This window comes from Ambystoma mexicanum, chromosome 4q (genome assembly GCF_040938575.1).
Source record: "Ambystoma mexicanum isolate Mex_15411 chromosome 4q, UKY_AmexF1_1, whole genome shotgun sequence".
Classification (NCBI taxonomy): domain Eukaryota; kingdom Metazoa; phylum Chordata; class Amphibia; order Caudata; family Ambystomatidae; genus Ambystoma; species Ambystoma mexicanum.
The window spans coordinates 442,430,519-442,455,939 of NC_090928.1; the positions used below are offsets into that span (position 1 = coordinate 442,430,519).

Below are 25,421 nucleotides of genomic sequence, written 5' to 3' on the forward strand. Positions count from 1 at the left end.
GGCGGTACAAGGTCCCCGCCTCTCTGCAGGCTTTGAATCGACTTCTGGGAGTGGGCACTGTCGAACAATGTTAACTTGTCACCGGTCCACCTTCCGGGGGCAATCCAACCTGAAGGCGGACAGGCTCAGCAGGCTGGTGATGGACAACTAAGAGTGGCAGTTGAACAAAGTAGTCCTCCAGGGGATCTTCAGCAGGTAGGGCCACCCTCAGGTGGATCTCTTCGCCACCAGGGCCAACAGGAGATGCCCCCAGTTTGCCTCCTGGCAGGGGCAGGGGCTTGTTGGGCAACGCATTGTAGATCCTGTGGAACAACACAAATGCATAGACCTTTCGCCCCCACTCCCCTAGTTCACAAGGTCATCTGCAGGGTCAGGGAGTCACGGAAGCTTCGGCTCATCTTGATAGCACTATGGTGGCCTGCAAGATCCTGGTACTCAGAACTTCTACGTCTGTCGGATCTGCCCCGGTACACCTCCCGGTGGGTCCATCCCGCTTACTCTCCCAGCAAGGGGGCACAGTGGTTCACCCCGCTCTGCAGAAGTTAGCCCTTGCATTTTGGTTCCTGAACAGGTTACCCTGAAGCATCTGCACCGGTCACGGGATAACCTGGCTATCATACAAGGTGCTAGAAGCGACTCCACCAGGAGTCGGTACAGGAGCAAGTGGACCAGGTTTTGTCACTTGGCAGAAACAAAGAAGATTGATCCATTAACATGCTCATTCGACAATGTTCTGTCTTTCTCAGCGCATCTGACACATTCAGGTGTGCAGGTATACACCTGCCGTACGTATCTGGCGGCCATAGGGGCCTACAAGAATTCCAGTGACATCTTTTCATCCTCCTATCTGGTCGTTAAGAGACACCTGGCTGGTCTAACCAGATAATATCTGCCGGTCAAACGTCCACATCCGGTCTCGGACCTTAACGTGGTGCTGGATGCCCTGGCGCACAAACCCTTTGAGCCCATGGCGTCATCAGCCTGGTTACCATTAAGACGGGCCTACTGGTGGCCCATAAATCGGCATGCTGTATCCGCGAAATTCAGGTACTGGTGGCTTCAGAGCCCTATACATCATTTCACCGGGACAAGGTGGTGCTTAGAACGCACTCTGCCTTTCTTCCTAAGGTCATTTCTTCCTTTCACCTGAACGAGGAGATAGTACTCCCAAAATTCTTTGCAGATCCAAAGGATGAGTCTCAAAAGGTATTGCACAGTTTGGATGTCAGGCGTGCTCTAAGATTTTATCTGGACAGGACAAAGAGCTTCCGTAAATCGGATGCCTTGTTCATCACATTTGGAAGGTGAAAACAAGGCTGTCAAGCCTCCCAATGCTTCTATCGCAAGATGGATGGTTATGGTCATTAAGGAGGCATATGAGGGGCAGCACAAGCCTTTGCCAGCAAACATGCACGCCCACGCCATCAGAGCCAAGGCCACTGCTCTGGCTTTCCAAAGACATGTCCCATGGCAGACGATCAGCAAGGCGTCTACTTGGGCTACCCCCTCTGCCTTTTGCAAACACTACTGCATGGATGCCAGCACCAGGTCTGACGCAGCATTTGGCCAGGCAGTTTTGAAGAACCTGTTTACTTAGAGGGCCAACTATCCTCCTCGGGGCTGCATTCAGTTATAATCGCCTATACAGTATGGAGGAAAGGGGATGGGACGTAGCAGTAATTATGTTACTCAACGTAGTGACTAACATACTCCTACTCCATACTCCCCTTTCATCCATGTGTCCCACCATCCTCCCCTTAATAAACCTGTCTTTAGACTTGTAATATTGTCTACACGTCAAAGGGGACTGAGGAGTGGCGCTGGTGGGCAGAGTCAGAGGAGCGTATGCGCCCCCTTGCGCATCTAAATTTAAAGGGGAAGACAATTTTTTCTGGTGAAAAAGGTTCTGTTTCCCATCCCTAGCAAGGGTTGCCCATACATTATGGAGGAAAGGGGACTATGGACTAGGAGTACGTTAGTCACTGTGGTGAGTAACTTATCATTTATGTCCCGGAAGGAGAAATGCACAAGGGCTTCCTGCAGCTAGTGGAGGATGGGAAAGAGGTGGCCAGGCAGTCGATGCGATAGGGCCTGGACATCGCCGACTGTGTGGGCAGATATATGCCGTCAGCCATAACACTGAGAAGGCGGGCCTACTTAAAAACCTCTGGTTTATCACCAAATGTCCAAGTCAAGCTTCTGGATATGCCCTTTGAGGGCGATCTTCTTTTCGGACACAAAGCTGACGATTCCTTGGAGAAATGTAAGGAATCCAAGATCGCTGCCAAATCCTTAGATCTTTTCTGCGCAGCCAGCCAAACCTGCATTTAGGTTCACCTCTAGGGCACGGGGCTACAGGAGATATGCTCCTTACGGCAGGAGAGCGCAGCTCCCACCGGCCAGGAAAGGGCAGAAGTGTTTCTCACGCTCCAGAAGTGGCAGAGGGGCTTCTAGAGGCCAACAGGCAGCGTCAGCAGCGGGGGTGGCGACCCAGCCTTCGAAGCCGCTTTGATTTTCCCCTCTCAAATCAGACCGTTGGAGAACGGTTGACGGAGCATTTGCTCCAGTGGCAGGGAATTACGTCCGATGCCTGTGCTCTGCAACTCATTCATTGGGGGTTATTGTCTGCCTTTTGTGAGAAAACCACTGGAACGACCACCCCCACCTCCAATCAAAATGGCACAGGCGCTCCAGGAAGAACTGAGAGCCCTGTTGCTGAAGGGTGCTGTGGAAGAGTTACCAACCGAGCAGAGAGGTTCGGGTTGGTATTCCCAGTATTTCCTGGTGCCCAAGAAAGGAGGAGGTCTCTGTCCCATTCTGGACCTGAAGGCCTTGAACAAGTTCTTGAGGAAAGACCAATTAAGGATGATGACATTAAGAGAGATTCTCCACGCTCTCGAACTACAGGAATGGCTGGTGTCGATAGACCTACAGGACGCCTATTTCCATGTGCCATTCCATCGAAAGCACAGGAAGTTCTAAGGTTCACCATTGGAGATATGCACTATCAGTTCAAGGTGCTTCCCTTTGATCTCCTCCGCCCCAAGGGTCTTCACCAAGCTCATGGCGGTAGTTGCGGCTTACCTCAGGAGATCTGGGGTCCACGTATTCCCATATCTGGACGACTGGCTGATCCGAGGGCAGTCTGTAGTGCACGTCTTGTCTTATTTAGAGGACACCTGCTGGCTGCTCCACAAGCTGGGCTTCTCCCTAAACTTAAAGAAGTCCCACATGACACCAGTCCACCGGCTTCAGTTCATCGGAGCAGTCCTAGATACCTGGATGGGGAATGTCTTCCCTCCCGAGGAGAGAGTAGTGAGCTTGTCACAGATGGTCGACTTGTTCCGGAGCCATGCCACTCTACCACCGGCTTCCTTCCTTCCTCCTCGTAGGCCTCATGGCCTCGTGCAATTTTCTAGTGCCAGAGGCCAGGTTTCGCATGAGATCCATGCTATCACTACTGAGGGATCATTGGTCTCAGTACCTCGTCTCTCCCTTGGATCTCCTCAGGGTGTCCGCTTCAGTGGTCAACGACCTGTCCTGGTGGGTGGACCGCAACATTATTCTGACAGGGGAACCCTTCTGGCCTCCTTGGCCTCAGACTTGAGTGGTCATGGATGCGTCTTTGAAGGGTTGGGGTGCTCAATGCGAGGATTTGCAGGTGAGCGGCCTCAACGACGGTAGCCAGGTGGCACATCAACAGGCCGGAGTTGCGAGCTATCAGGCTAGCCCTGAAAGCATTCGCCCCGTCTCTGCAGGGGAAACATGTCCTCGTTCTGGCGGTCAACACTGGTGATGCACTATTTCAACAAGCAAGGTGGAGTGCACTCCCACCCCCTCTGCCTGGAGGCGATGATGCTTTGGTTCTGGTTGCTGGAGAACAGAATCTCGGTCTCAGCAGTTCATCTGGCGGGCACAGAGGACAACTTGGCGGATGCTCTTAGCAGTCAGAGCACGGTCTTGCACGAGTGGGTAGTGTACCTAAAAGACGTCTTCGCTCTCTGGGGTACCGTAGCAGTGGATCTGTTTGCAAAGGAGTCCAACAGGAAATGCAAACAGTTCAGCTCGAGGGAATTATCCGCGAATGGTGCACTGGGGGGGATGCGTTTCTGGTGGATTGGACCTTCCCTCTCCTTTACGCATTCCCTCAGATTCCTGTCATTCCATGGGTTCTCCAGAGGTTTTCAAGCACCCATGATCTTGATCACCCCAGACTGGGCGAGTAGAACGTGGTACTCCGACCTCTTGGATCTGGCCATCTGTCCATCTCACTGGTTGCCTCGACGTCCGGATCTCCTAACCCAGTCGTAAGGTAGGATACTCCATCCAACCCCGGACTCCCTCAGCCTCATGCATAGCTCTTGAGAGGATGAGGTATCCTCTGGGACCTCTCTGAGGAAGTACTCCAGGTGTTGCTGGCCGCACGCAGACCATCTAGAAGATCTTTGTATGCGTTCAAATGGAGAAGATTTGAGGCGTGGTGCAGGGTATACGAGATTGACCCCATCTCTTGCCCCACCACTGCAGTGATGGGAGTTCCTTCTGTCACTGGCCTCTTCAAGCCTTCAGGCCACCACAGTCAAATGATGTTTGGCGGCCTTGTCTGTGTTTTAGAGATCCCCGGATCAAGGTTTATTTTTTACGATCCCGGTAATGGCACATTTCCTGAAAGGCTTTGTAAATAAGATTCACCAACTCCATTTGTTGTCCCAGATTGGGACCTTAATCTGGTTTTGACTTTTCTGATGGCGGCTCCATTTGAGCCTATGCACTCTTGTACCTTACGGCTTCTCTCTTTGAAAACATCCTTCTTGCTGGCTATTACATCTGCTAGGCGGGTGAGTGAACTGCAGGCCTTATGCTCTAAGCCACCCTTCTTGTGTTTTTTTGTTTTCCTGGGAGAAAGATTACTCAGTGTAAGGCCTGGCTTCCCCCGCAAGGTTGTCTCAGAATTTCACTTGTCGCAGTCCATCGACCTTCCTGTCTTCTATCCTCCTCCGCACCCTTCTAAGCAGCAGAAGCAGTTACATCGCCTTGACCCGAAGAGGGCGTTGAGTTATTATATTGCCATAACAGCTGATTTCCGGAGAGCTGACCAGCTCTTCGTGGCCTTTTCCTTAGCCCGAAAGGGCCTGCCCATAACCAAGCAGAATTTATCCTGTTGGATAATTTTCTGCATAGATGAATGTTACCAGGCTGCTGGAAAGGGATTACCACCAGGCACGAGGGGCCATTCCACAAGTAGAGTGTCCGCATCTAAAGCATTGCAGAAAGGAGTCCCTGTCCGGGAGATTTGTCACACGGCGACATGGTCATCCCTGCATACCTTTGCAAAGCATTACAGTCTGGATGTGGCTCCTACTTCTGGTGAGCGTTTTGGCAGGGCAATGCCGCAACATTTCTTGGTATAAATTTCTGCCCGCCTCTTTCATTACTGCTTTGGGAATCTACTAGATGAGGAATTAGTGAGAGAAAGGCAATCCGTTGAAGGAGAAATTATTTCCCGTAATGTTCCTTCTATGGATTCTTCTCCCACAGATTCCTCATCTCCCCTCCCATCCATCCCCGCTCAGAAAGTCGTTGATTGGTGCGCATCTTCTCTTTTAGGCTGATTTGGTGATGGTCCTCTGTGTCCGTTCTCTATCTTCCTACCACAGTTTCTTAGAACAAAGATTTTTCTAATGCTGCATGTAGCTGCATGTAGCATTGGGTCAATTATTCCCCCTTTGGAGGTTTATAGTTACATTCTTTTTAAAGGCTCATTAGCCCGTGTGTTCTCTCTGGTTACCTGTGCAGTGTTTGGTGCTTGGGGGGAAACGGGTGGGAACTGAGGTTGGGGCGTATTGACGTGGTATTTATACGACGCCTGGCGTCATGTCTGGAGCCGACGACCAGATGCCGAGCATGACTGATAGACGGCCGAGTCGAGGTCCACTACGCCCCCTGTCGAAAATGTTTCAAAGCAGCAAAGCTGGAGGGAATATCTATCCGATGAGGAATCTGCAGGAGAAGAATCTATAGAAAGAACATTACGGTAAGTAATTAATATAGGTACAATCAGATAGATATTTGGTCAAATATACAAAACATTAAATATCAATGCCTGTCAACAAAGTCCTGGTTTTCTGGATCCAAGGGCCTCATACGAAACAAAGTGCCAACTAGTTTTGGCAACACTAAAGTATATGGTCCGCCTTCCTCAGGGTGAACATTTTAAAGTACCTGAACAAAAAGAAATATTTGCAATTATCTAATAGTTAAATTATACTGACGAAACTGTGTCCAACCGCCACACAAAAATACTTTAAAGACATTATATAATGTCCAAACCAGTCATACTCTGTTTCAACATGCAACACTACCATTTGTGAGCCAAAATAATTGGTATTGGTAGATATCAAACTTAGCAACCATTTGCTGGAAGGAGGAAAAATAGAAGAAGGAAAAGAAAAGACCAGAGCCAGTGAGGCACAGACCAAAGAATGTAGTAAATCACGCATGATGAGCAAAGCATTTACTATTACAGGAAATTAACTAATACATACAAAGCACTTGAACATTCAGACATGCCCGTACACACCCAATGACAATAGATGATTCCACTGTGCCAATGAGAGGCAACTCATATGCATCACACAATACAGGTCCACCTTTATAAGGGATGTTTGGGCTGCATGAAACAGCATTCTGATGCAAAGAAGGAAATAACGCCCAACAGGTACTGCAATGGACAGAAAATGTTTTTTTAAAGTTTGCAGTGTGCAGTGCAGGGACGTGACTCTGATGATGGAATATATTACTCACTGTACACTCTATTGCAGGTGGACAAAAGGCGCAGTGGAAATGGGGACAACCTTTTCCATCTTAAATGTGTGCCTGTTGCAGGTTAAATGCGCGTGGCATCTGGTTCAAATGGGGAGATGGAAATACTCCTGTTCGGATTGCTGTTAAATGAAACCGATGCCAAAATCAGTGTGTGTGCAGGCACAACATGGAACTCAATAATCCTGGTAGGGCAGCCTTTACAAGTACATACTGGGAGGAGAGTGGTGTTGGCATGAGAATCAAGCAGGCACATTGGCGTCTTGGACAGGTCCCGGAAACAATTCACGAGTTTAGCAGCCAGGGGGCGACAGGATTTATATGTAGTCTAGAGAGTCCTAAAACGTTCGGCCATATTTCAGTGGTTGTCTGCAAGTAGACTTGAGCATTGCGTGCATGAAAAGCAGCCTCAACATGAGAAAGCAGAAGCAGTATTTAAAACGCATCATTACAGTATAGCCTGCACTATATATAACTGCCAATGAATGCTTGAAATTTGACAAATACATCAGCTGGTATAAACCTAGCAAAGAATACAATGAACACCAAATTAGCTTGAATATTATTACAAGGACACAATGCAGCACAGTAATGGAAACATAAACACAAATACACAAAAATGCTTAAATGTGCAAAAACACTACCTAGGTAAATGTAACTGCATTATAGCATCAAATCACATCAGATAAAATGAAATGAAGATGAATGACACAAAAATAAAACTAGTAACCGTATCCACTAGGTGTTCTCATTACGATCTAACAAAAATGAAAATAAAGCTTATAGCAATGTCCACTGGATGTTCTCACTCAGGCCGATACATGACTCTGAGTTCTCATGATCCATCAATGTCTCAGTTTGATCAGCCGGTCTTGTGTCTGCCGACATCTGTCATTCACTGTGTATGTTTGCAGAATCACCCATGATATATCTTGATCAGAATGACCAAGTTGCAAGAAGTGAACGACCAGTGGTGCATTCTTTGTTTTAGATCGAATGTGGGGTGGTGCTCCCCTATCCTTGTAGTGATTTTGCGGCTAGTCATCCCAATGTAGATCTTTTTACAGGGGCACTTGATCACATAGATACAATTCATTGGCAGATGGTAAAGTTGTGTATTTGTCAAGTGAAGTTATCAAATTGAACCTCAGTGTGTTTTTTGGTATTTGAACACGAGGTACATGTGCCACAGGGGTAATGTTCAATAATTGGGGACATGCTCCATAGTGCCGTGATGCTTGTAGGAGCTCTCAATTTGATACGAAGAGCATGGACTAAAGAATCTTTGATATTTGAGCCGCCTGTGAAAGCATGCAACGATCACTCCCATTCTGGGAACTTGGTTTGAACAATGTGCCAAGGTTTGTTGATAGCAGCCCGGATTCTATTGCTGTTGCAGGTAAATGTAGAAACTCATACCTTCTTTGTTCACTTTCTTGCTTTTATAAGAGGGTGCCAAAACTGCAGACCTATCATAGTAGCCGGCTAGCTTTCTGGATCTTTTGATCAGTTTAGATGGATATCCCAGATTTTTTAGGTGTGTAGTAAGTTCCAGAGCTGCCTGATCTTAGTCACCAATGTTCGAGCAGTATCTGCGTAGTCTCAAAAACTGCCCGAAAGGGAGAATATCTCTCTCTGTCACTGGACATTTTGTCTGCACTGCAGACTCTAGTGTCGGAATTACAGTCAAGTATGCCAATGGTCTCAGCCACTCCACAAGATTTACTTTCTCCTCCTGTTCAACCTAGAGGCCCAGCCGTGCCCCTATATTGTCCCTCATCTCCCTGCAGAACCCTCATAGACTGAGTCTGAAGATTACACTTCTCACAGTGGGGTCCCAACTCATACTTCCACGGATGAGTTTGATTACCTTTTTCTGGCAAATGGTGAACCTGACGATCTTCCTATTTGAGATTCTCCGCGTGAGGAAATTGGGGCATTGTATTCTATTATGTCCAGGACCACAAAAATGTTCGATTTCCTCCCTCTGGTACAGAGGAAAGAATGCTTCCTGTACCAGCTCGGGTATCAAGCACAGCAAACTGTAGTTTCTATTTCTGCGCTCAGTGACATTTGGGAGGTTACCCTTTTAACAATGAAGAACCCCTTTAAATCTCCCCTGAAGGTTAAAAAAGAAATAGAGAACCCTGGATTGCGTCCCCAAATTCATGCAAACCCAGCCTAGTCTGGATTCTATTGTCTCTTTGGCAGCTCACAAACACTCAGCCAACCCCTCTTCTCTGTGTGCTGTGCCAGCGGATAGAGAATGGAGACAACGAGGCGCTTTCTGAAAGTGCATTTTATCTTATTGTACCTTTGTGAGGTTTATAGACTTTTTTTGTGAGAAAGATGTGGGGGAGTTGGAAGACCTGAATTTTGGGTTCCAACCCAATGCTTCCATTAGCAAAATGTCATTATCAGAGGTACTTATGCTGGAAAAAGTATTCCGAAGAGGCAGTTTCTGCCGAAAACTCATTTGTTTGATTGCTTTGACGCTGCGGGGGTAAACAACCTCACTGTGCTTGCTCATCTCCCTGCCCTTCTCTCATGGAGGGACACCCCCTACAGCTCCTTAAATTCCCCCTCTTTTCCCGAACTAACCCCCTTCCTCTCATGCGGGGGACATCCCTCAGCCTTGGTCGCTCGCCAGGCCTGATCACTCTTCCCCTTCCACTCTCCCTCTGCCTCAACCTCTGGTAAACTTTACCCCCACCCCTGAACTCGCCACTATCCTGCCCACTCTTTACCGTTATGGCCTGCTGCCTTGTGCCACCACCTCTACTGCTGCTTTTGGGTTCCCAGTCTAATGCTCAAATTAGTGCATGTGCTATTCCTGATCCAGCCGCTGTTGGGTTAAGGCAGCCTGTTGAGAATATGAATTTGTGAAAAGTGGGCTAATCAGTCAGAAGAGTCCTTAATGCAAATTGGCACCATTGTTATGAAAGGCAAGTGGTCTAGATTGCTCTCAAGATTCAAAGGTTGGAACTTGAGCCATATCTGACCTTGGACCATGCTTTTGTTGCTTTAGGGCTGCGACCGCCAGGTGATAGCCAGGTTGGTGGACAATGGTGGTCCAGAGGCACCATTAAATGAATTGAAAACGTTTGCCCTAACTGACATACTACAGCCCAAAGTAAATAAAGTAAAATGACTTCCTTTTAGTGGAGCTCTAACTGTTGAGCAAAAGGCTGCACAAAGCCAGCCTGCTTCGGCACCCTTAAGTCAAGAATTTGGCTAAGAAATACAGGGCAGCCACTTTTGACCTTATTTTTCTTCTGACACTTCCCACACCTGATACCAAAGTGGTACATGTGGCCACAACTTGTGTCAGACCAACAGCTTTGCCATCAACTCCATTGCTTAAGGAATCAAAAAAAGACATTTGGCATGGGGAAAAAGACTTTGAGCCTAGTAGCTTAGCTCTCTGTACTCTAAATGCATCCTGCACTATGGCACACTCCTTTTGGGAATCTGCTAAAATTGCTGGGCAGAACTTGTCCCCAGATTTGCACTGACCCTTCATGTAGCTGGTGAACTGGTGTGCGAAAGAAAGGAGGCGGTAAAACACCTGTTAAAAACAAAAACAAATTTGGACACCACGGATTGCAAGGCACATGCTCCTTCAGACAATCTCAGCTGCTACCAAGGACACAGTAGAGCTTGTTTCTTTTGCATAAGTCAGAGAAGACTTGTATTCCCATTGCTTCTTGGTTTCCCCTGAACGATGGAGGTCTCAGACCCACCCGAGACATGAGGCTCCTCAGAAAGGGCAATTTGAAATTGCTGACCATGGCACAAATCATTCAGGGATTGGAGCTCCACTATTGGTTTGTCTCTCTAGATCTGTAGGACACATATGTTCACATCACTATACAACCCAATGATCGGAAGTACTTTTGTTCTTTAGTGGGAAGTATTCATTGCACATTCTCATTTCTCCCATTCAGCCTCATTTCAGCCCAAAGGCCATTCATTTACAAAGGACATGCCTGAGGTTACAGCCATTTTCACAGGAAGGAGGGTGCACGTCTGCTACCTCAGCAACTGACTTTTGCATAGAAGCTCAACTGCCATAGCTATGAACATGCAATGGGTATTTTGAGCTATTTACATTTGAAAATTGCATTTAACTTGAACTGCTTCCCAAAACGTGGCATTGTCAAAATCACCTTAGCTAAGAATACTATTAAAGAAAATCATATTGGGAACAAAAGTCAAATGGGCTCTACAATGTTATGTCTTGTGAAGAGGTGTCCAACGCCTTACAAAACACCATGAATATATAGGAACTCTGTAATTTACCCAGGTACGCATTTTAAATATTTTCCTGTTACTGCAGCTCAAGCACCTTATCACAACTGTGATGGCACATATTCACCAGAAAAGACAGCAGATAATGCACAGCTCTGTGAAATTGTAGTTTGATTGCCAGCCCAGTCTGGCCTTTAAATGTAGCTCCTCAATCTGCCTTGCCTAAAAGGTCAAAACATGAGAATGAAAGCACACAAACACAAAAGGGCACACAGCAGCAAACATAGTTATAATAATGTCTGTGTTAACACTAATACTGCCACTGCCTGAAATGCAGGGCAGTTTGACGGAACAAAGAGGGAGAGAAACATTGTGGTCAAGAGAACTTTGTCAGTTGTGAAGAAACTCAACAGACATTTCGTTGGGCAGCAATCATTCCAGAAACGGTTTCCTCCCACCTGTATAATAGGAGACCCAAATTATAACTGAAAATCATTAAAGGCAATAGTGAGACCATGTGGGGCCTGCTGATCACGTTTCATGTCCTCCCACAAAAGAAGCTGCAAAGGAAACACCATTCACAGAAGACCACATACACAAAAAAGGATGTGGCTGATGGTGGTGAGATGGGCATGCATGTAAAGCAGGTAAGCAGAGTGGCAGGGAGGGGTCCAGGCAACTGTGTGGGTGTTGGACTGGGAGACAGAAAAGGGAAACGCAAACAAAATGGAAGGGGGCTTGGGGCGGGGGACTGGGAGGCAAGTAATTGAATACGTTTGTAGTGAGGCAGTAGAAGGGGCATGGAAAGTGAGGTTTGAGGGTTGAACCTCTACCGGATGAGCAAGTTAATTATTTTGTGTATATGTCAAAGCAACCAATATTCCAGCAGCTAGAAGCAACCCACACTCTTCAGCCAACCGAGCATTGTAAAGGATTGAGGTGTACTGCTCCAGTCACACACACTTTACAGACTGCATTACCACAAGCTGAAATCTAATACACTCCGAGTTAATTAAAAGCTGTTGTGAAGGTCAAGGAAGTTGTTCCCCTATCACAAAGAACAGTGACAACCGATAACTTCACTAAAACTCTTAACTTCCATCCTAAATTATAAATAAAGTTATAAATAAAGTTCACAGTGCCTTGCTTATAGCAAGTATGTTCTCATTGTCCTCTATGGTATTAATGTGTAGGTTCACAGTCATTCCTTAGCCAGGGCAGTGTGATCAATAATTTCATATTCAGATGTATGACTTTATACTTGACCTCAATGCTGTAAACAGAAAAGGGGAGAGTTGCACTCATGGGCAGATTTTGTAGCCTTTTGTGTCCTTTTTGGAACATGATATTCGACTTATAAGCATTCAACTAAACCCAATAAGTCTGCATCAAGATGCTCATTACCCATTTCCCAAGTTGGCAGTCATTGTGATAAACCAAGAAGAGTTATACATTCCACTGATATCCTGCGGTTAATAAACATTAAAGTACTTTTGTGTTCAGTGATGTAATGTTGGTTCATAAGCCTGCATATGTTGTGAACCCCACTTCTTAATTAGTAACATTCCATGTGATAACATTGCTAACATTAATATATTCAATATTCATAATTATAAGTGAAATGTTGTGACTTGCTTTGTCCTACATGTCATGCATATACATACACAAAGTATAATATAAATAAACACATTTCACGAAAATGAACAGTTCGGTTCTACATTGTTAGACACAAGCTAAAACAAAAGACTGCGTAAAAAGATACTATGCATTAATTTGAAAAATTGTTTAGTTAGGGCATAATGGTTTAAACTTTGTGGTTTATTTGAGAAGAAATGTAAGGATATTGTTGTAATGTCACTTAGTTTGATAACTTTTTTTAAGATGGGACATCAGAAGCCCACCAATGCCTACAGTACATGCTCCACATGGAGTCCTTTAATAGTTGTTCTCAGTCGATGTATAGGATTGCTTTTCTTTGTCTTAATTTTGGTGTACTTCCTTTTGCACCAAAAGTTGCCTAAAGCGTGATCTTGCTGTATTGACATGAATATAATCTTTTTCAGATGTTCTGTATTGTGATCAGTTTCTCAATTGATTACTAAGTGGTCTTCTACACAATTTAGTTTGCATTGAAAAACGGCTTAATTGGAGTGCTTTTCAGCCCACAGATTCCTCATCTTGATCGATATCCTCGTCCAGCTCTGCTGCACGGAAACCTTTACGACAGGGGGCGTAGTGGACCTAGACTCGATTGTCAATCTGTGTTGCTTGGTGCTTGATTGCCGGCAGCGGTCTTGACATCAGGCATCATATATATAGCACGTCACTACGCCCCATGCTTCTGTTCCTTTTTTCCGCATACTTGCACACTGCATCAGGAAGACAACCTCAAGTTTCACTTGATGTTTTTTGTCAAACATTTTGGCTCTTTCTCAGAAAACCTTGACCGCAATATCAACTCACCAGATTTCAAGCTTCAAGAGGTGCACCGATTGTCAGGCCAAAATGTTGGTGACCGACCTCCACATTTGCCTGTGATGCTTGGGTGCGAGTCACGACACTGAGGCCTGTGCATCGTGCTCCAAAATACAGCCGAAATCCCTGTGAGAGGGCTGGGAAACTGGCTTTGAGGCGACCGTCCACAATCTCCGGCGTGGTCACTCATTTAGTCTTCTGATGCAGAGACGGAGGTGTCCACCCCCAAAAAGGGGAAAGAAAAGCATTGTAAAAATCCAAGAAGCAGTCCCATTCAAGAAACCATTCTTATTCATCTTCCTCGCGAAAGATGAAGCAGTGGCACCATCATCGATGCGAGTCCAGCTCATCGTCAGAACCAGGTAAACAGAAATGCTGGAAATGTTTGAGCAACAAGCTCCTGCAGGTGCAGATCCCCCCACCCACCCCCCGACCAGCAAGCTTTGGCAGCGAAAGCGGCACTCGGTGTTCCCAAACCCACAGTAGCTAGTCCGTCGACTCCATTGACGTCGACCAAGCCTTCTGGCTCGACGCCGACAAAGGTGCCAAAACCGCCATTGGTTGTCCAGCATAAGGCCGATGTCTACGACATCCATTCGTCCTCGCAGCCTTCCTCGACACCGAAAGCTGTTAAATCGGCACCGAAAATCGTTGCGTCGACATCCACAGGGAAACCCTTGGTGCTGGCTATCGCCAGCGGTTCCTTTGTACCACTATCAAGGTTGGGGATTCTTTGAGTCCATGCAGTCGAAGTGGACCAGCCCGACGGCCAAGAGGATGTTGACCCTATCTATTCTGGCACCCGCTGTGTCGATTTCATCGAGGACCAGGTCGATTTGTTGGCTCTAGCCCAAGTATTACAAGACGCCAGTGGGCTAGATATATCTCCTGATCTAGATTTCCAGAAAGTTCAGCCCTACAAGATACTCATGCTAAATTCAGAGCCTTAGTTGAGAAGGTGGTAGACACCCTAGGCTTAAAATCTTCTGCTGCACCCCTTCAGGGGTACGAACTCAGACATTCTTGACAAAGGTCCTACAGTTGAGCTTCATATGCCTTTTAGCCCAGCTATAACTTACCCCATAGCCTCCTTATGGCAACACCCATGCGCAATACCCCCCGTAATGCTCCAAATTCACAGGAAAATACTGCCCGGCAAGAGGATATCCTTCTTTCCTCTCTACACACCCGTCACCAGAAGGGCTTGTTATGCAAGCTGCCACTATCACTAACAGACCTGCAGCATCTACATCCAATCTGACTCCGGATAGAGAGGGTAAGAAACTGGATGCCTTGGCCAAGAAAGTTTTTACTTCAGACAGTATGGCCTTAAAGGCCACTAAAGTGGCTTGAGGTTTTGCAAAATATTCTTTTGGTCTGTGGAAGCCTGTGGAACAAGCTACCCAGTACATCCAGGGGGTGAAATGCAGGATGGTTGTATACCGCTGGTGGAGGATGGGAAGGAGGTAGCCAAGCAGTCATTGCAGACGGACCTGGATGTGGTGGACTGCGTTGGCCAGTCAACTGAGTCGGCATTAGTGATAAGGAGACAGGACTATCTGAAAACCTCTGGCTTCTCCCCAAATGTTCAGAACAGGCTACTAGACATGTCCTTTGCGGGAGATATGCTTTTTGGTCAAAAAGCTGATTACTCTTTAGAAAAATGTAAAGAGTCTTAGATTGCCATTAAATTGCTGGGCCTAGCTGCCCAGTCGGACAAGCCAACCTTCAGCTTTGCTTCAAGAGGCAGAGGCTATAGGCGCTATGTACCCTATGGCAGAGAGGCGCAGCTCCCACAGGCCAGGCAGGGGCAGAGGGGCTTCTAGAGGCCAGCAGCCAGCGGCGGGGGCGGCTCTGCCCTCTAAGGCGCTTTGATTTCCCCTCCCACGACTTACCAGTTGGTGGGCAGCCTATTTATTTATTTATTTATAAGGCGCTGAAAGCCTGCAGGCATCGGAGGGTCATAACAAAAAATAACTTACAGCATGAAATACAAAAGGAGACGACACACCTTCATCACAATAGATAAAACATGACAAAATTCATCTTAATACAGCCCTCTCAACGAGAAATACAAGCCTTCAGTGTAGTCCACTATAAGTTTTCAATTTGATGAACCTCTGGGCACATAATTGCAGTTACTAAGTTAACTTGGTAGGTTACTAGTCCCACAACCGACCAGAACACAGTCCCTATTTTCCTGGGTACACCACTCATCAATTTCCAACCTATGTAGAATTTTCACATCTGTGTGTGTAACCACCCCAGGCTCAGTTCGTTGACCGAGCCAGGCCAAGACTTTGTTCCTTAGTGCATCTCTGGGTTCTTTCCTATTTAGCTTTTTAATATTGGTAATGATGAAATTGCTCTTTTTCATGACAGTCTCGTATGGTCTTGGCCCTAGGCTGTGGCATTGTAGACTTCCTCGCTCTAATGTTTTTTTAAATGGAGAGGTTGCTGCCTTTCACAGGCCAACCTATGTCACCAGGTCCTAGCGTGGACTTAAGATAAGTTCCCAAATATGGGAACTCCCGTCCTCTGCACTCTATAGGTGGCTCCATAAAGAGTCCTGGTACTTAAATATATTATATTGATATGTTTTAAATGTATAAAACAATCATATTTTAATTAACATTTACAGGTAAACACTTATTAACATACATCAGATACTCTGACACAGTTGAATGTTCTTAATCAAGCAAGGTTGATTTATTTATGGCCCAACGCGTTTCGTGATGAAATCACGTCTTCAAGGGCAATAGAACTGTATTTCATAATAACATCTAGAAAAAATATTTAAATAATACATATTAGTACAATTTAGTTTGATGCTTTCATTAATATCATCAAAAATAGCAACAAGAAAACATTGTTTAAACATGCATTTCTCAAAAAGTAATTCGATACTTCAACAGGCATCCAACATTACAGTAATCCTGAAGATCAACATAAATTACAAAGGTTTTAACTCTTGTATATTGCTTTCTGTAACTGTAGGTAAAAGATATAAATCAAGTGTCAAAGTTGAAAAGACAAGACACCACTGATGAGAGAGTTGAAATAATTACCTATTGGACTCGCTTCTACTGATAACAAATCCGTTTTGTTATCTTTCAAAGATGCCAGGAGATGTGGATATGTCGTCTTCACTGAATTAGAACTATGCAGTTGTTGAAGAGTGACCAAAGACAGAAAATGGAATGAAGGTCCTATTAGTATAGCAATAAAGGGGCTGATACTTATTCACAATGGTATGTTGCAAAGGTATATTTTACTAGCAGCGTTTTCGGACGAACTAATCACTCAAGTGGAAATGGTCAGGAAATGACCAGGACTCCCGTATGGATGTTCACGGTCTAGTAATGAAAAGTTCTGAAGGGATCCTACAAGAGGAAAGTTAGCCCTTTAGTATGGAGAAAACAAGCAAGATTAAGGGAAAGAAACTGCCAGTGGCAACTTACTTAATCAAGTAATGAAGATCAATGATCAGTGTAGGAGGACGCCATCACATCCAGGAATCACTTCCTAAGTAATGGTCATCAGCATGAGAAGCCTCCCTTAAATACTGGATTGCGTGACGGAATTGCGTCTCCCGACGCCTGCGAGTGACATCACTGAGCGCATGCATAAAAGAGAAGCAACCCGTAATGACGGTAAAAGAGATTAGAAATTAGTTCTTGCCTACCAATGATGCAAATGCAGTAGTAGGTGCATCTGGCTCAATTATTTATATAATTCTGATCTGAATATATAAAATAATAAAAATAGATCGAATAACGGACCTAGAATAGGGGTACCATCGGCTAACTAAAACAAAGGTTTATAGAGGAAAGTGGGTAAGACACGAAACCACAGAAAATTCAGAAAAGGGTAAGCGTTCTGAATGGTATAAGTCAAGAATTTATGAGTGGCTAAGGGATGTCACCATACGACCAATGCCTAGTAAAATGGCTATATGTACAAATGTTTGTAATAATGGTATCTACAGGTACAAATGTCAAAAGATATGTACAATTCCAAAGGAACAAGGAGTCAAAAACGAATGGTAGTTATTTACATCAGTGTGCACAGGTGATCCGCCTGGCAGTTCTGTCTCATAAGAGTTCACAATCCTTTACTCATAAAAACAATATGGATGAAGAATAACCAAACTAGGGGATGCCTATACACTTAAACAAAAAAATATATACATACATATTCATTATAATGATATTGTCTAAACCTATTAGAGTTTACGCATTGGTGTGCTAATCCGTGTTTCATAGACGCTACATAAAGATAAAGACTGGACAAGAAAAAAATTATTAAATTAATTTAATAAAACTATTGAATGAATGTAGACTAAAACTTAGCCATGGCATGCTCAAATACAGCAATGCTATCGTTCACTCAAATTTAGAATTGTTGACCACCCCTCCTTTGTCCCCAGTGACCATTTCATCATGCGAGGCACCTACACCTTCTCCTCTGACTATTGGGGAAGTCAATATATCCCACTGTACGCCATTGAAACACATTAATACTCAAACGATTTCGGATTTAACCATGATGGAATCTACTAAAAATTGTCAAGCTGTGTGTAACTCAAATATGTCTATTTCAACAATTGCATTTCCGCAATTACTATCAGACTCAACTGCGCTCTCAATACATGCAAGCATACGTGAATCAGATCATTCTATAAGGGGTGCCGAATGTATATCTAGCACCACCTCGGTGACTTGTGCCTTGTCCTCTGTCATGGAACTCCCCATGCTCAAGTCTTTTGCACTGCCAACTCCACGGCCCAACAAACCTTACCCCATTGATAACTCTGCACAAACGCTATTAATGATGCAACCAGCGCTTACAGCAAGTAATGCTGCCATTTTCAGCTTGTGTAAACTTTTCGAATCATTAGACTCCAAAGTAACTCGACAAGCTCTCCCATTCGAGGATTTAATGAAATGGCTTTCCACGCAACAGTTGTCCAAAGCTTCCCAAAATGATGAAAGTCCCGACGAGTCTGTTGTAATGGTCTCTAAACACTCGGCAGCATGTCTTGAAAACCCTCTGACTGTACCAGTGCTGACACAAACATCTAAATTGGTGACTCCTGTTGTCTTGGTCCCCTGCCCTCTGCCCCCAATTTTGGGCATAATAGGCCATGTGGCGTCGCATGCGGAGAAATCTACCTCCCTTTTACCTCGGAGCATCTCGGAGGATGTAGCGCCACCTTGGAGGTGCCAAGGGTGCCATCGGCATTACCATTGGCCAAAGTCATCTACAACAATTGAAATAAAAATAAAAAAAATTAACAAAAAAGAATCAGCAATTCCGATCAAGAAAACAAAAAACATGATTGGAACGAAAAATCCTAAACGTACTTTAAATACCTTTTTTAAAGCACTTGGCAAAACATCAACTTTGCCTGTAGCACAGCAAATTATTGTGTCTACTATCATTGACCCAGTTCAGTCCAAAACAGGAGTTATCAATCAGTCCACATTTTCAACGTCCACCAGTAGTGCAAAATCAAAGATGACTGTGATTCTTTCTCCACTTTAACAATTGGTCCAATCACTGCGTGATGCGCATAACATTCATTCCCAGGATTCAAATCTATTCCCCATTTCATCTGCTCCTAACAAACCAATTCTGATCTTAGATCGTCAGATGCATTTAGGATCCTAGTCTTCAGACTCACAGGTGCAATCTCAATCCTCAATGGCTCCCTTAATACAACCTAAATCTGTATCCTTTGCCCCTCCATTACAGCAGCCCCAGATCACGGCTGATGAACTTAAAAAAAAGAGTGGATGAATATTAAACATCAACTTTGCAAAGGTATTCTCTCAAGCTGTTGGCCAACCACCTTGCCAGTCTAATGTGTCTAGAGGCCCAAGCACTTTGCCCGGTCCTCAGCAAACACCTTCTTCAGCTGAATTTGATAACTTCCAGAGACAAAAACGATTGGACATCTATACCTCATGCAACCCACGCCATAAAGAAATGGACACCTCGTAAATCTGAACCCCGGTTGCCCTCACGACATTTGCATCCACAACGTGTTAAGTTTCATACACTGATTCTAAAATGTAGAGAGGGCAACCACCCGGTGTATGACCTCAATCGACAAAGTGTCTTGAACATATTGGGTGAAATTGATGATCTGTGCAACATTTCCATGCTAGACATAGATCAGATTGAATTCTTAACTGATTCCCCGCTTTCCATAATTAGACTTTGGATTCCTTCAGGAGTGGTATGGCACTCAAAATGGCGTAGCAAAATGCTTTTGTTCGACATGGGATTCTTGCTAGCTGAGGATCCACAGAATACCCCATCCAAATACAAAACACCTATTAGAACACCCAAGATATATCAAGGTACTCGACGTGAGACTAGAGATCGCTGGGTATCTGAGAGCTCACATCAATAACCATTACAATGTGATACTCCCACAAAGTTGAGTGTTGTAAGCTGGAATTCTCTGGGCCACAGCCATCTAACCACTTCATTTAAAGATATGCGTGAACCCTACCACATCATAGCATAACAAGAGACATGGCTCACAAAGTCACCATTATGGGACAACTATGAATTGGCACTCATTCCAGCGGTGCCTACTGGAGGTAGACCGTCATCAGGCCTTCTTATTGCTGTAAACATCATAGCAGGTTTTTCAGTTGTACCATGGGCCTCTGTGGGAGCGCATATCCAGCTAGTTAAAATTACTAATGGCGAAAAAGTCTTTGCTGTGATTAACATATTCTGAAATGTTGCTGGCATGTCAACATTTTTTGCTGGTCTTCTTGACATGCTTCATTATATCTCAGTAAACAACATAATAACACACACCATTATTTTGGGAGACCTTAATTTGGACTGTTTGAAGGATAAGCCCCAAAGCCAAGCAGTGCGTAAATGGATGTCACTCATGCATGACTGTAACTACCACATGGTGAATGGTTCAGTCCGGGGTGACGTCCCAGCACATTACACATGGCATCGTGGCTTATCAACTAGCATAATCGACTACATTTATGTCGATTACAAATTGTTTCAAAGGATTGAATCTCTAACCATTAAAGACCATTCAAAGAGTGATCATAGTCTCCTGGTCCTCCAGCTTGAATTGTACCCAATGCCAAAACAAAGCAAGGACTATTATCATGGCAATCTGGGAGTCAATAATTCATGCTCACGACTGAGATGGAACCCGAGGACATTGAACCAGTTTGAGCACTTGATTGTTGACAGTTCAGAGACAGTACATAAAAATCAGTATACTGATTTTCTACACTCTTTTGCTCAAACAGTTACGATTCCTCAGCGTAACATCGTAAGACACCCACGTGCTTTTGATTCTAACATCCGACAAAAAAAAGCTGAATTTAGAATGAGCAAAAGACACATTTTAGCCTCATTCTCAGCAACCAAATGGAAAGAATTACAATCTGCTAAATGTAAATATAAAAACTGGCTGCGTGGTTGGAAGTCAATTCTATACCAGCAAGACAGCGAAGCCATGGCTCTCGCAATGCGTAATAAAAACTCTTCGGGAATGTGGTTCCTTCTAAATAGTCACACTTGTCATCAGCAAGCAGACGCCCAATTAAATGGAGTGCCTGAACAAGCGTGGGTTAGTCATTTCACAACATTATATGCAGACCCTCAGTATGCTGGTTGTTAATACGAACCAGTCTCAACATAGACCTGGCAGTTGGAAGCTTCCTATGACACCGTTTACACAATCATACAGAAGTTTAGCGCCTCGAGAGCAGAAGGTCCAGATGGGTTATCAAATCAAATGTTTAAAACAAACCTACAGACATGGGCCCACATTCTATCAAGAATCTTCAAGGACATATTATATACACGTGACATACCACTGTCATGGAAGACTTCCATAATCGTCCCCATATTTAAAAAAGGCGACAGTGCTGTCCCTGCAAACTACCGTCCTATAGCACTTTTGGAAGCCCCAGGGAAGATCTTTAGCAGGCTGGTGCTTTATGAATTTAACACCTGGATAGAGACCTGCAACCATTGCAACTCGAATCAAACTGGTTTTATGGCTGGAATGGGAACAAATATAAACCTATTGACCCTCAATGCCATTAAGGCACATTGCCAGGAGATCAAGCAGCAGGTTTTTTTTTTTGCGTTTATTGATTTAAACGCAGCGTTTGATTCAGTCAGTCGCCTTTTACTAATGAACAAATTAAAAAGAGATAATTGTCCCACCGCCCTACATGACATCATTCACTCCTTACACTTTGCAACATCTGTCCGCATTCGAATCATCTTGGACGGACTTCTCTCAGAAAAGATTCCCACATTTCGGGGATTAAAGCAAGGATGCTCGCTAGCCTCGGCGGTCTTTAATTATTACATACATGATGTTAAAGTTTTTTTGTCAAAGGTCATCTCTGACCCCCCAAGTTAAATAACCACCAGATTCAATCACTCATGTATGCCGACGACTTGGTCCTAATTTCAAAGACCCAGGTTGGGCTACAACATTTACTTAATGCATTCCAAGAATATGTACATATAAATGAATGATCAATTAATCTTACCAAAACTCAAATCGAACAATATTCGCCTAGACATAAGGGGCCTTTAGCGTTTGTTTGGACCATTGGTTCTATATTATTTGGGGTAATACCAAACTACTCCTGTCTGGGAATGGTCTTTGAAGGGAAGTTGTGCGCCTAGGGCCAGTTGGAGCGAGTGGAGACAAAGCTAATCCCAGCCATATCTCAAGCCTGCATCATCATGCATAAATATGGTACATTTTATATCCTGCCTGCATGGCATTTTTGGACCAAAACAATTGTTCCAATATTACTATATAGGTTGGAATCTATGCCGACTGAGTCCCCTTTCAAATTCAATCAGTGGGAAGCCAAATTTTGGTGCTCAGTGCTACACTTGCCCCAATACATACCGATTGCATGGATGAGATATGAGCTTGGGTTGCTATCACTCCAGGCGCATTACAGCTGGCGTCTGTGTTCCTTATTCAGGAAATGTCTGTTGTCTACAAAGCAAGATGTCTTGTTAAAAAGTCTTGCACAGTACTGGTTTACAACCAAACGTGTGTGTAATCAATTGGTTAGACAAAGTCTATCACATCCTAATCAAGGCTGACATAACTATTGATCAGATGTTGTCTAATCCAGACAAATCAAAACTAAATATACAACAAAATGATTGGATCACTACCTGCGACCATTGTTTGATTTTTCGTGATGGTGACACAGCCCGATTCCCACCAAAAAAGGTGGGCATCTTGCCACCTTATTTGATACGGTCTCCTTCACCTAAATACTGTAATGGTATACTTCGACTCCGCTTTAATTTGTGGGTCACAACCGATATAAAAGCAAGGCATAGGATTGTGAGTGCAGATCAAAATTTATGTTGCTTTTGCAATGATGACTCTATTCCTGAGACTCTCACTCATTTGATCACAGAGTGTCCAAAGTTAAGATCCCAAAGAGAAATTGCTTCCACAAGACATTGTGAATACTTGGGGAATATATCTCAAACTAAATGCTGGGAGGTCTTGTTGAGGTGCAATAATATGTCAATTCAACTTGCAGCTGTCAACTTTCTACTTAACCTAAAACTTGACGAAAATGTGAAATTAACATTGTAACTGTCAATGGCAGGATGTAAGAACTATAATGCTAAAGTCGGTAATAATCTAATCGATTATCACAACACAACATCTTGAATACATTTGACCTGGTATCTTTTTGTTAACTTTGTTGTACTGTAGTGATGATATCAAGAGTATTCATGTGAATTGATTGTTATTGACAAATTAATTTTATGATATGATGAATTTATCTATTTTTAAGAAATGTTTTACGTATTATGACAAGTTTTGTATGTAGTTTTGAAAGGTTGATTGATTTCAGCCATATCAATAAAAGAAAAAAAAATAATTGTTGGCTATTGAGCTAGTCTCATGGGCTTAGATTCCCATAATGCATCTAAGCAAAGTGAGGTAGCTAGTTTACATAAAAGGACCCATATAGAAATCTTCATTGAGTACCAGTGGAGCCAGTGAGTCCAATTTGTTGATCCAAAATAGTTCTTTCTGTGCAAGACGTTTCACAAGGTCACCACCTCTTGGGAGCTTTTTAATGATTTCCAAGACCACCCATCTCAATTGGGAGATGTTATGTCTATTTTCATTGAAGTGTCTGAAGACTGGGGATTTCTGATTGCTTGTTCTTATGTGGGATTTGTGTTCTGTAAGTCTTTATTTGATTTTCCTTGTGGTTTTACCAACATAATATTTGCCGCAAGGGCATTTCAGGGCGTATATCAAATTTTTACTTTCGCAGGTTGCATAATCCTTGAGTTGAATTTTCTTGCCACTGTTGAGGTGGCAAATGTGGTCACCTTTTAAAATGTTGGAACAATGTTGGCAGTTCAAACTAGCAAATGTGCCATGTTTTTGTTATGACAAAAATGTTTGCTGTTGGATTTTCAGTTTTTCTGCCTTTATGAGAGAGTCTCTAAAGTTTCTGCCCCTTTTGTAGGCTAACATGGGTGGTTCAGGAAATAGTTTGTTGAGATTTGCATCAGATCTGATAATGTCCCAATTCTTCTGGATGATTTTTTTGATACGAAAACTCTGACTTGAGAATTTGAGGGTGTGGATTAATCTTGGGCTATCCTTTTTGGTTTTTTCTTTCAATAAGTCCTCTCTTTCCAGTACTCTTGTACGCTCAATTGCTTTATTCATTGTCTGTTTAGAAACGCCTCTTTTTTTTAATCTTGTTTTATATTGTCAAATTTGTTTGCCAACTTGGTTGCATCAGATGTAATCCTTTTGGCCCTCAGGCATTGGCTATAAGGTAAATTCTGTTTGAGATGAGCAGGATGGAAACTCGAAAAATGCAAGGGGCTGTTCGCATCTGTAGGTTTTCTGTAAATCTCTGTGACAAATGTGTTAGCTACTCTTGAGATGTTGACATCTAGAAAGTGGATGTGAGGTTTGCCAATCTCTAAAGTAAATTGTATCTTCTCATGACATCCATTCAAATAGCTAAAGAATTGTTGTAGTTCCTCTTGTGAACCGTACCAAACACCAAAATATCATCAATAAATCGTTTCCAAAATATTAAGTTCTTCTTCCATGGTTCTTTGTCCAGAATGTTTGTTTTTTCAAAATTATACATAAAAATATTTGCGTACGCAGTTGCCACTGATGAGCCCATGGATGTCCCGGAGATCTGTAGATAGAATTTGTTGTTAAATCGAAAGTAGTTTATGTACAGGATAATGTTGATTAGTTAAATAGCAAATTCTTTATGTATTGAAATGTCGTCATGCTGTAGTAGGAACCATTCTAATGCTGCGATCCCTTCTGCATGTGGGATCGAAGTATAAAGACTATTGACGTCTAACGTGAATAGTAAGAGTTCAGGTTCATTATTGTGTATGTCTTTCAATAGTCTCAGGAAATGCGAATTATCTTTAAGGTATGTCTCGGTCTCCTGCACCAATGGTTGAAGCGCTCTATCTAGATAGATTGCTAATGGGTGAAATATACTTTCAGTGCCGGCCACTATGGGTCTGAACAGTGTATCTTGCATGTTTTTGTGTTCTTTTGGTAATGCATACAGTACCGGAATAACTGGAAATTATTTGTACAGGAATTCACTGGTATGGTCTGATATCCAGTCATAGTCAAGTGCTTTATCCATGGTCTTCTTAATGACTTCCTTTATGGCCATAGTTGGATCATTATCTACTATCATGTATGTCCTTTGAACCCTTAGTAGTTTGAGACATCCTTCGTTGTACATTTCGGTGTCCATCATAACAAGTGCACCGCCTTTGTCTGCTGGTTTCAGTGTAATGGT

At 43.8% G+C, this 25,421-nt stretch overlaps 1 protein-coding gene across 1 annotated transcript in view; it reads left to right on the forward strand.

Moving 5' to 3' along the window:
- The window catches only part of USP34 (ubiquitin specific peptidase 34), a 3,618,222-nt gene that overhangs the window by 3,196,846 nt on the left and 395,955 nt on the right, over window positions 1-25,421 (forward strand). The window lies entirely within an intron of this gene.